Source organism: Gadus morhua, chromosome 11, assembly GCF_902167405.1.
Source record: "Gadus morhua chromosome 11, gadMor3.0, whole genome shotgun sequence".
In the NCBI taxonomy this organism is placed as follows: domain Eukaryota; kingdom Metazoa; phylum Chordata; class Actinopteri; order Gadiformes; family Gadidae; genus Gadus; species Gadus morhua.
Genome location: NC_044058.1, coordinates 30,690,925 through 30,698,634, shown reverse-complemented (window position 1 = coordinate 30,698,634; position 7,710 = coordinate 30,690,925). Strand labels below are relative to the sequence as shown.

Here is a 7,710-nt window from a genome sequence, read left to right as displayed (position 1 = left end):
AATCCCAGGACGATTAACCATTCACTTGTTCTGATAGTTTAAACCGATTTAATCTCTCTCTCTCTCTCTCTCTCTCTCTCTTCGCTCTCTCGCTCTCTCGCTCTCTCTCTCGCTCCCTCTTGCTTCCTCAAGTACTTCCCCTTCCAACAGGTGTGTGTGTGTGTGTGTGTGTGTGGGTGTGTGGTGTGTGTGTGTGTGTGTGTGTGTGTGTGTGTGTGTGTGGTGTGTGTGTGTGTGAGACCCGACCCCCCGGACCCTCTCCTCAGACCAGACCCCCAGACCAGACCCCCAGACCCTCTCCCCAGACCAGACCCCCAGACCAGACCCTCTCCTCAGACCAGACCCCCAGACCAGACAGACCCTCAGACCAGACCCTCACAGCTTGTTCCTCACAGAGAGAAAAACTAACTCGAGATCTCTTCTGCTCTTCCTGCTCACTCACTGTCTCACTCTCTCTCTGTCTCACTCTCGCTGTCTCACTCTCTCTCTGTCTCACTCTCTCGCTGTCTCACTCTCTCGCTGTCTCACTCTCTCTCTGTATCACTCTCTCTCTGTCTCTCTGTCTCTCGCTCTCTATCTCTCCTCTCTCGGTTTCCTGAAGTACTTCCCGTTCCAACAGTTTGGTGTGTGTGTGTGTGTGTGTGTGTGTGGTGTGGTGTGTGTGTGTGTGTGTGTGTGTGTGTGTGTGTGTGTGTGTGTGTGTGTGTGTGTTTTGAGAGTGGATAAGTGTATGATTGCATCATTATGCATGTAACTGTATTTGTTCAGGAGGTGGCTAATGACACCACTACCTTTATTATAAGGGGGATGTTTACCATACTCTATCTCTCTCTGTACCTGACTCTAAGGTGTGTGTGTGTGTGTGTGTGTGTGTGTGTGTGTGTGTGTGTGTGTGTGTGTGTGTGTGTGTGCGTTGTGTACTTGCTGCGGTGTGTGTGTTGTGTGTGTGATGTGTATTGTGCGCGAGCACTGCATTCATAAGATTCGTCTTCACAGATATCACGTGCCCGCGCTGAGAGAGGCGTTTGTCCCGGGTTTTTTCAACTGCGAGTCAACAGTGTCGCAGCGAAGAGCCTTTCTTTCACTTCCTTTCACCTGATTAACTTGTTTTAGAAACACTCTAACCTCCGTTTCTTCCCTTACATTTAAACTTTTACAACTTATACCGTATGGACGCAATATAATCCCGGAGTAGATACGATAAGGTAAGGTAGGCTGACAGTTTACTAGCATTTATATTGTCTTTCGGTTATGCATATGATAATGAACAACCAGTTTACTAGCGTTAATATTGTCTTTAGGTTGCTGTATATAATACTGACCTCATCTTGGTATGTGTCTCCGTGTATCGCTTATCAATTAAAGACAGAGTTTATTGTAGAGAATGCAACGTTAGTTCATGTTTCACTGCTTTTCTGACCCGTGTGGTAAATTGAACACTGCGTTCAATATTCAAGAGATTCGTTTGTCTTCATGCTACTCCGAATTAAAGGAAGGACGTGGCAGAAGTCCTTTCAATGTGGTGATATTTAAAAAAGTTATATATTTGTTCGTATTGACTATCGATGTGTTGAGCTTCACAGTTGATCTATATTGAATCTGTGGTTCAGTAAAGGGACAGAATTCAGACTTTGGTCCAGTGGAGAAATTATTCTAACGTTCTTTACTTTAATTGTACCGCAATGCATTTCTTTTAAGTCTATTGTATATCTTTTTGCGTTGTAGTTTAAGCACAGTTACAGTCTCCAAGGTGTTTAATAATTCATCGGTCATCTGCTGTACCCATCTGTACTGTAGTGAGGGCGGTGTGGTTATGTGTGGGGTTCATATTGATGGTCTATGACGTCCATAATGCTTTAGTGTGACGCAGTCTCAATGACCTCTCTCAAAAACGGCTGAAGTTCAAAAGGCAATTGAAGTGATGGATGAGTTGTGTTTGTGTCCAGGTCTCCAGTCTACTATGGATGAGGAGAGAGAGGAGGGGGGTCCTACCTCTAAGACCACTCTGTCTGGGGAACATGGCCGCCGGAGCAAAGCTAAGAGGTAAGAAGAGGATCTCTCTGTCTGTGACTGTTGTCCATCTCAGAGCTCAGCAGTGATGCATCATGACTCCATCATTAGTCTGAGTAATAGGTGTGTGTGTGTGTGTGTGTGTGTGGTGTGTGTGTGTGTGTGTGTGTGTGTGTGTGTGTGTGTGTGTGTGTGTGTGTTGAAGCCCAGAGCAGCAGCAGAGAGCAGACTCCCTGGACCCAGCTGTGTCTCCATGTAGAGTGGCTGGTCTATGGATATACCATTGGTGTTTAAAGATGGACGCCCCCCCAGAGAGGAGAGGTAGGACTTTTAAACAGACGAGGAAAACAGACCAATTAGTTGTTATCAGTCTCTACTGCTGCTGATATTTACAAGTGTGTGTGTGTGTGTGTGTGTGTGTGTGTGTGTGGTGTGTGTGTGTGTGGTGTGTGTGTGTGGTGTGGTGTGGTGTGTGTTGAAGCCCAGAGCAGCAGCAGAGAGCAGACTCCCCTGGACCCAGCTGTGTCTCCATGATGAGTGGATGGAACATCCTCTATGGAACATCCTTTTAACTTTAAAGATGGAAATCAGTCTATTGAGAAAAGGTAAGCATTGATTAGAGATGATGATTTGGGCTGTAGTCTTAAATTCAACCAACTCTCTGACCAATCGATTGGTCGATGGTGAAAAGATGATTATAAAACAATGCGTCCGTTATCTCCAGATTAACAGAATCTACCACAGTGCGTTGTACTCTACCTGCTAGCCTCAACATCACATAAGGGCTGTTTGGAGAAGGGCAGTGGGTTTCAGACCCCCTCTCGGTCCGAGTCCACTCGGTTAGGGCAGAGCTTCAATATGAAGCAGACAGCGGACGAGCCACGGAGCGTCGGGCAGCGTCGTTTATAGACGGACACCACCGAAGAATTGATTATAGCTTTTATCTGTGTGTAATATAACGGGGCCCACTGGATGCTGCTGGGATTCGTGACAAGAAGCCAATTCTGTTGTGTTCCACTCAAAGCCTAGCGAGCGTTAAACACGAAGGGGGTTGAAGAATCACAGACGTATAAGAAAAAAGTACTCATGCCACCATTTTAGCTGATCTGCACACAAACTTACTCTACACTTGCATGCTATTTTGTCGTCCTTTTTAACCAAATGCTGCCAGATCGATGACTTTGTTGGAATCAATGAGTTAGTAGCGGAGTAAAGGTTGAGTAAGTTAGGACTAGCGGTCTTCCTTATGGGTTTGACCCTGTCGTATAAGTCTTATCGTTGAAACAGAAACTACTAAGCCTTCAACATTATTTTATTCATAATTAATGTTATTTCTAACACAATATAGCCCGTCACTCCAATATAAAAAAATGGATGAAGAAGCTCTTTGTTCTTATTAAAGGAACACCAGCCATTGCCCGACCAAAGAGAATCTGGTCCAACAAGTGCATATCGATTAACCAGTCAATCAACTCAGTGGTCCCCAACCCCCGGTCCGTGGGTCATTTGGTACGGATACCATATTGAATACAATTATATTATTATTATTATTATTTTTTTTTAATTCATGCAAAATGCATGCACACTTAATAAACTCAATTTACTTCGCAATACCGTCACTCTTTTACATGCCATAAGTCTATATGCAGTTGTTAGATTGCATATAACATGTTTTCATTTTAGGCAACCTCTGCGCAACATAACCCAACCACCCCCCCCCCCCCCCCCCCCCCCCCCCCCCCCCCCCCCCCCCCCCCCCCCCCCCCCCCCCCCCCCCCCCCCCCCCCCCCCCCCCCCCCCCCCCCCCCCCCCGGTCCGCGAAACTTTCGGAGAATCATACCGGTCCTTGATTGTTGTGGACCCCTGAATCAACCGACCAGAACGTGACAGCCCTAGAGATTATATCGGTACAGCTTCTATCAAACGAAATCCTGTTTGTTTTCTAGAAGAGTCCAGCAGCAGAGAGCAGACTCCCCTGGACCCAGCTGTGTCTCCATGAAGAGTGACCACTCTATGAATCATCCTGCTGAGTTGAAAGATGGAAATCAGTCTATTGAGAAGAGGTGAGGATTCATTATATATTATAAAGGTACAGCTTCAATATTGAAGACGATCGCGTTGACTTCTGCGGTCTGTTCTGCCTTCGTGCTGTCTGCGTCAAACCAAAACAAACCTGAGTGACAGCGGCCGCACTTGTCCCGCCTCCTGCGAATTTACGTAATATCCCTCCCCTTGCAATGCCGGCGCTGGCACTGGCCGCGGGAGCAAGATGTTATTCAAACAAAAATGCATCAATCATTGTTTTATTCTTTCATTGCACAATTTCTTTCATTCTTATAGATAAAAAAATAATATAAATACATATATAAATCTAGCCAACTTGGTGTCGAAAACAAATTCAGGTGTTGCTATGGCAACACCCTGGCGCCCGCCACTTCTCAGAGGTCTTCTCAGGTCAAGTACAGTTATAAAATATCGTTGATAAGAGATGGACATAAGAAAATTCCTTGGGAAGAAAAGGGCAGAGCAAGAACAAGCGGTGGAGAGTGTGGCATCATCTCCCGCAACCCCTTGATGAGAACACTTGGATCAGCTCTGGTTTGTGAAAAGCAGCCAGTCGATAGCTTATTTTGATTGATTAATGCTGGTCTGGTGTTACTACCTAGTAGCTAGCATAGTAGCGGCGCCTGTCTTGTCTCTCTAGTGGTCCTTCATTCTAAAACACCACAATCTGTTGAGAAGCAAATGGTTGCAGCCTCTATAGGCTTACTGTGGCGCTGATGTGAGTACTGTATGCATGCAATACTACTACTCATAGTAATAATCTCAGAGGGTTGAGAAACAGTGGGACAATCCATTCTAGCTTCGTACCTCATTTTGAAAATCCCCAAAAAAGAAACTTCACATAGGACTGTCTTTCAATTTTTAATACATTGCTTTGGAGGTTTTCAATCTAACATCCCACTGGTTTGATTTTACCTAAGAGAAAAATGTTTATTTTTTAAAGCATCCACAGCAGCCTTAATAATGAGATTATGAGACAATGAGAATGAAGCGGCAACAGTGTGACTGTGCAGAGTGAGAGAGATGGCTTCAATGGATGACCAGGGATTGGTGGTGGCGTTACCCAGGAAGGGCGGCTGTAGTTAACTGCAAGCAACAGAACATGAATAGTGAAGTGGAGGAAGGAGTCGAAATGAGACTTCATTAACAGATTCATGTACAGCTCAGATTTATATGGAGATAAGCTTCTTAAAGATCCCATGCCATTCTATTTTATGATGCTTTAATATAGGTATTAGTGGGCCACAAACACAGTATTCAAAGACGTCCCCGAAATTCAGCCGTGGTGCAGAGTTACAGTCACTCCGAAACAGTCGCACATTGAGCTTCCCCCAAACGCGCTGTTTCGGTGGGCGTGTCAAGGCAGGTCAAGGAGGGGGGTGGGGGTGTGGCCCTGAGCAGCTTGTAGCCACTACCATGCGCTCTGTATACGGTGGGCGTGTCAAGGCAGGTCAAGGAGGGGGGTGGGGGTGTGGCCCTGAGCAGCTTGTAGCCACTGACAGTACCATGCGCTCTGTTTACGGTGGATGCATCGCAATGGCTCGTAGAAACCCATATTATGCATAGATATCTATATCATATAATATATGATATATATTATCACCTGGCACCTGAGCAGCTTGTAGCCACGGTACCATGCGCTCTGTTTACGGTGGATGTATCGCAATGGCTCTTAGAAACCCATATTATACATAGATATCTATATCATATAATATATAATATATATTATCACGGCCAAAAGCTGTGTGAGCCTCCAGACGATAGGTTATTATGAATCTCAAACGACCGCGTCTACTTCAGATTGATGTGGAAGTGGAAGAACCAGAGACGTCGGAGAACCCGACGAAGTCCTTTGTGATTCATTATATCGTCTGGACGCGCACACAGCTTTTGGCCGTGATAATATGTATTATTTGATATAGATATCTATGTATTATATGATATTATTTAGATATAGAGCAGAGCTCCAGGACTGTAACGCAAGTGTTGTACACTTCCTTGTTATTTGGATAACCGTTCTGCTGTTGGTGTGATGGCGCGTCGGACTCTCGTCTCTGGTATTTCTACAACGAGACTCGTAGTGGGGGTTATCTCAGCCATGGTTGAGAATGAATTGGGGGAAAGGAACTTTGGCTTTGACTCCCTGAAGTAGGCTACATGAACCACGACATGGAGGAGAAAGGGATTGTTGGCCGCGAATGTATCCCGCTTGAGCCCTGCTTCCCGCCGCCTCGGCAGCGGTCAGCGCTAATCACCGCATCCTGAAGCCGAGGCGGTGGTCCATCGGCAGCGAGGCTCCGGCGGGAGACGACCGCGGTCAACAATCCCTTTCTCCTCCATGTCGTGGTTCATGACTTCAGGGAGTCAAAGCCAAAGTTCCTTTCCCCCAATTCATTCTCAACCATGGCTGAGATAACCCCCACTACGGGTCTAGTTGTAGAAATACCATAGACGAGAGTCCGACGTGTTATGCGCCATCACACCAACAGCAGAACGGTTATCCAAATAACAAGGGAGTGTACAACACTTGCGTTACAGTCCTGGAGCTCTATATCTAAATAATATCATGTAATACATAGATATCTATATCAAATAATACATATTATCACGGCCAAAAGCTGTGTGCACGTCCAGAAGATATAATGAATCACAAAGGACTTCGTCGGGTTCTCCGACGTCTCTGGTTCTTCCACTTCCACATCAATCTGTAGTAGACAGAACCGTGCGCTGCCTGCTGCCTGCTGCCGCCGCGAGGCACCACCGCCCGGCTGCCTGCTGCCGGGCGGTGGTGCCTCGCGGCGGTGGTGCCTCGCGGCAACCGGCGGCAGGCAGCATGTCGCAGTTCATGTACTTCGATGTTGTTCTGCCATTGCATTCAAAATTCTGTAACTAGCCTGTTACTACGAACTAAGCAACTACCATACACGTATTAGCATTTAGCACTAGCTCAATCACGACTCCTTCAGAATTCTTGTGGGTGGTTACGAACCAACCAAGTGGGCAGGGCCATGAATAATAGTTTGACAACGCTACGTCCCAGTGTCACCTTATCCAGATTGGCTCATTTCTTCTGCCTTTTTCCTTTCATTGCCTATTGCATTCAGCAGACACACTGCATAGATTTCAAACTTACCACAGCTCACAAACTTATTCAGACCTATGTTATTGAACAAACAACAGGAAAAATGTGATTTTAATGGCATGGGCTCTGATATGAGTGCAACACTGTAATATAAGGTTGAGAAAATACCGTACATTAAAAAAAAAATTGCATTACAATTACACACGGTCACTTGGCTTTTTTAGCCAAGTGACCGTGTGTGTGTGTGTGTGTGTGTGTGTGTGTGTGTTGTGTGTGTGTGTGTGTGTGTGTGTGTGTGTGTGTGTGTGTGTCCTACTCCTGAACAGCTCTATGGTTTCACATCACTGTCATTGTGAGCATCGGACTGCTGAGTATTCTCCTCAACTCCCTGCACTTCAGTGAGTCTAAATCATATCATCCTGAATAGAATTACAATACAGTATAATCATATCAATGATTGTATTGATAGCAATGATAATGTTAATTATTGTTTTTGTTAGATCTAGTGATAATAATGGGATTAGCACACATACACCGCACGCACACACATAAAC

The 7,710-nt window shown here is 45.6% G+C and overlaps 1 long non-coding RNA gene across 1 annotated transcript; it reads left to right on the top strand.

Moving 5' to 3' along the window:
- Positions 1–2,209: 2,209 nt before the first annotated feature.
- On the top strand, positions 2,210–4,016 carry LOC115554549 (uncharacterized). The gene is made up of 3 exons (XR_003978612.1): positions 2,210–2,331; positions 2,492–2,615; positions 3,957–4,016. It is a non-coding gene; the product is annotated as an uncharacterized LOC115554549 (long non-coding RNA).
- The last annotated feature ends 3,694 nt before the right edge of the window (positions 4,017–7,710 follow it).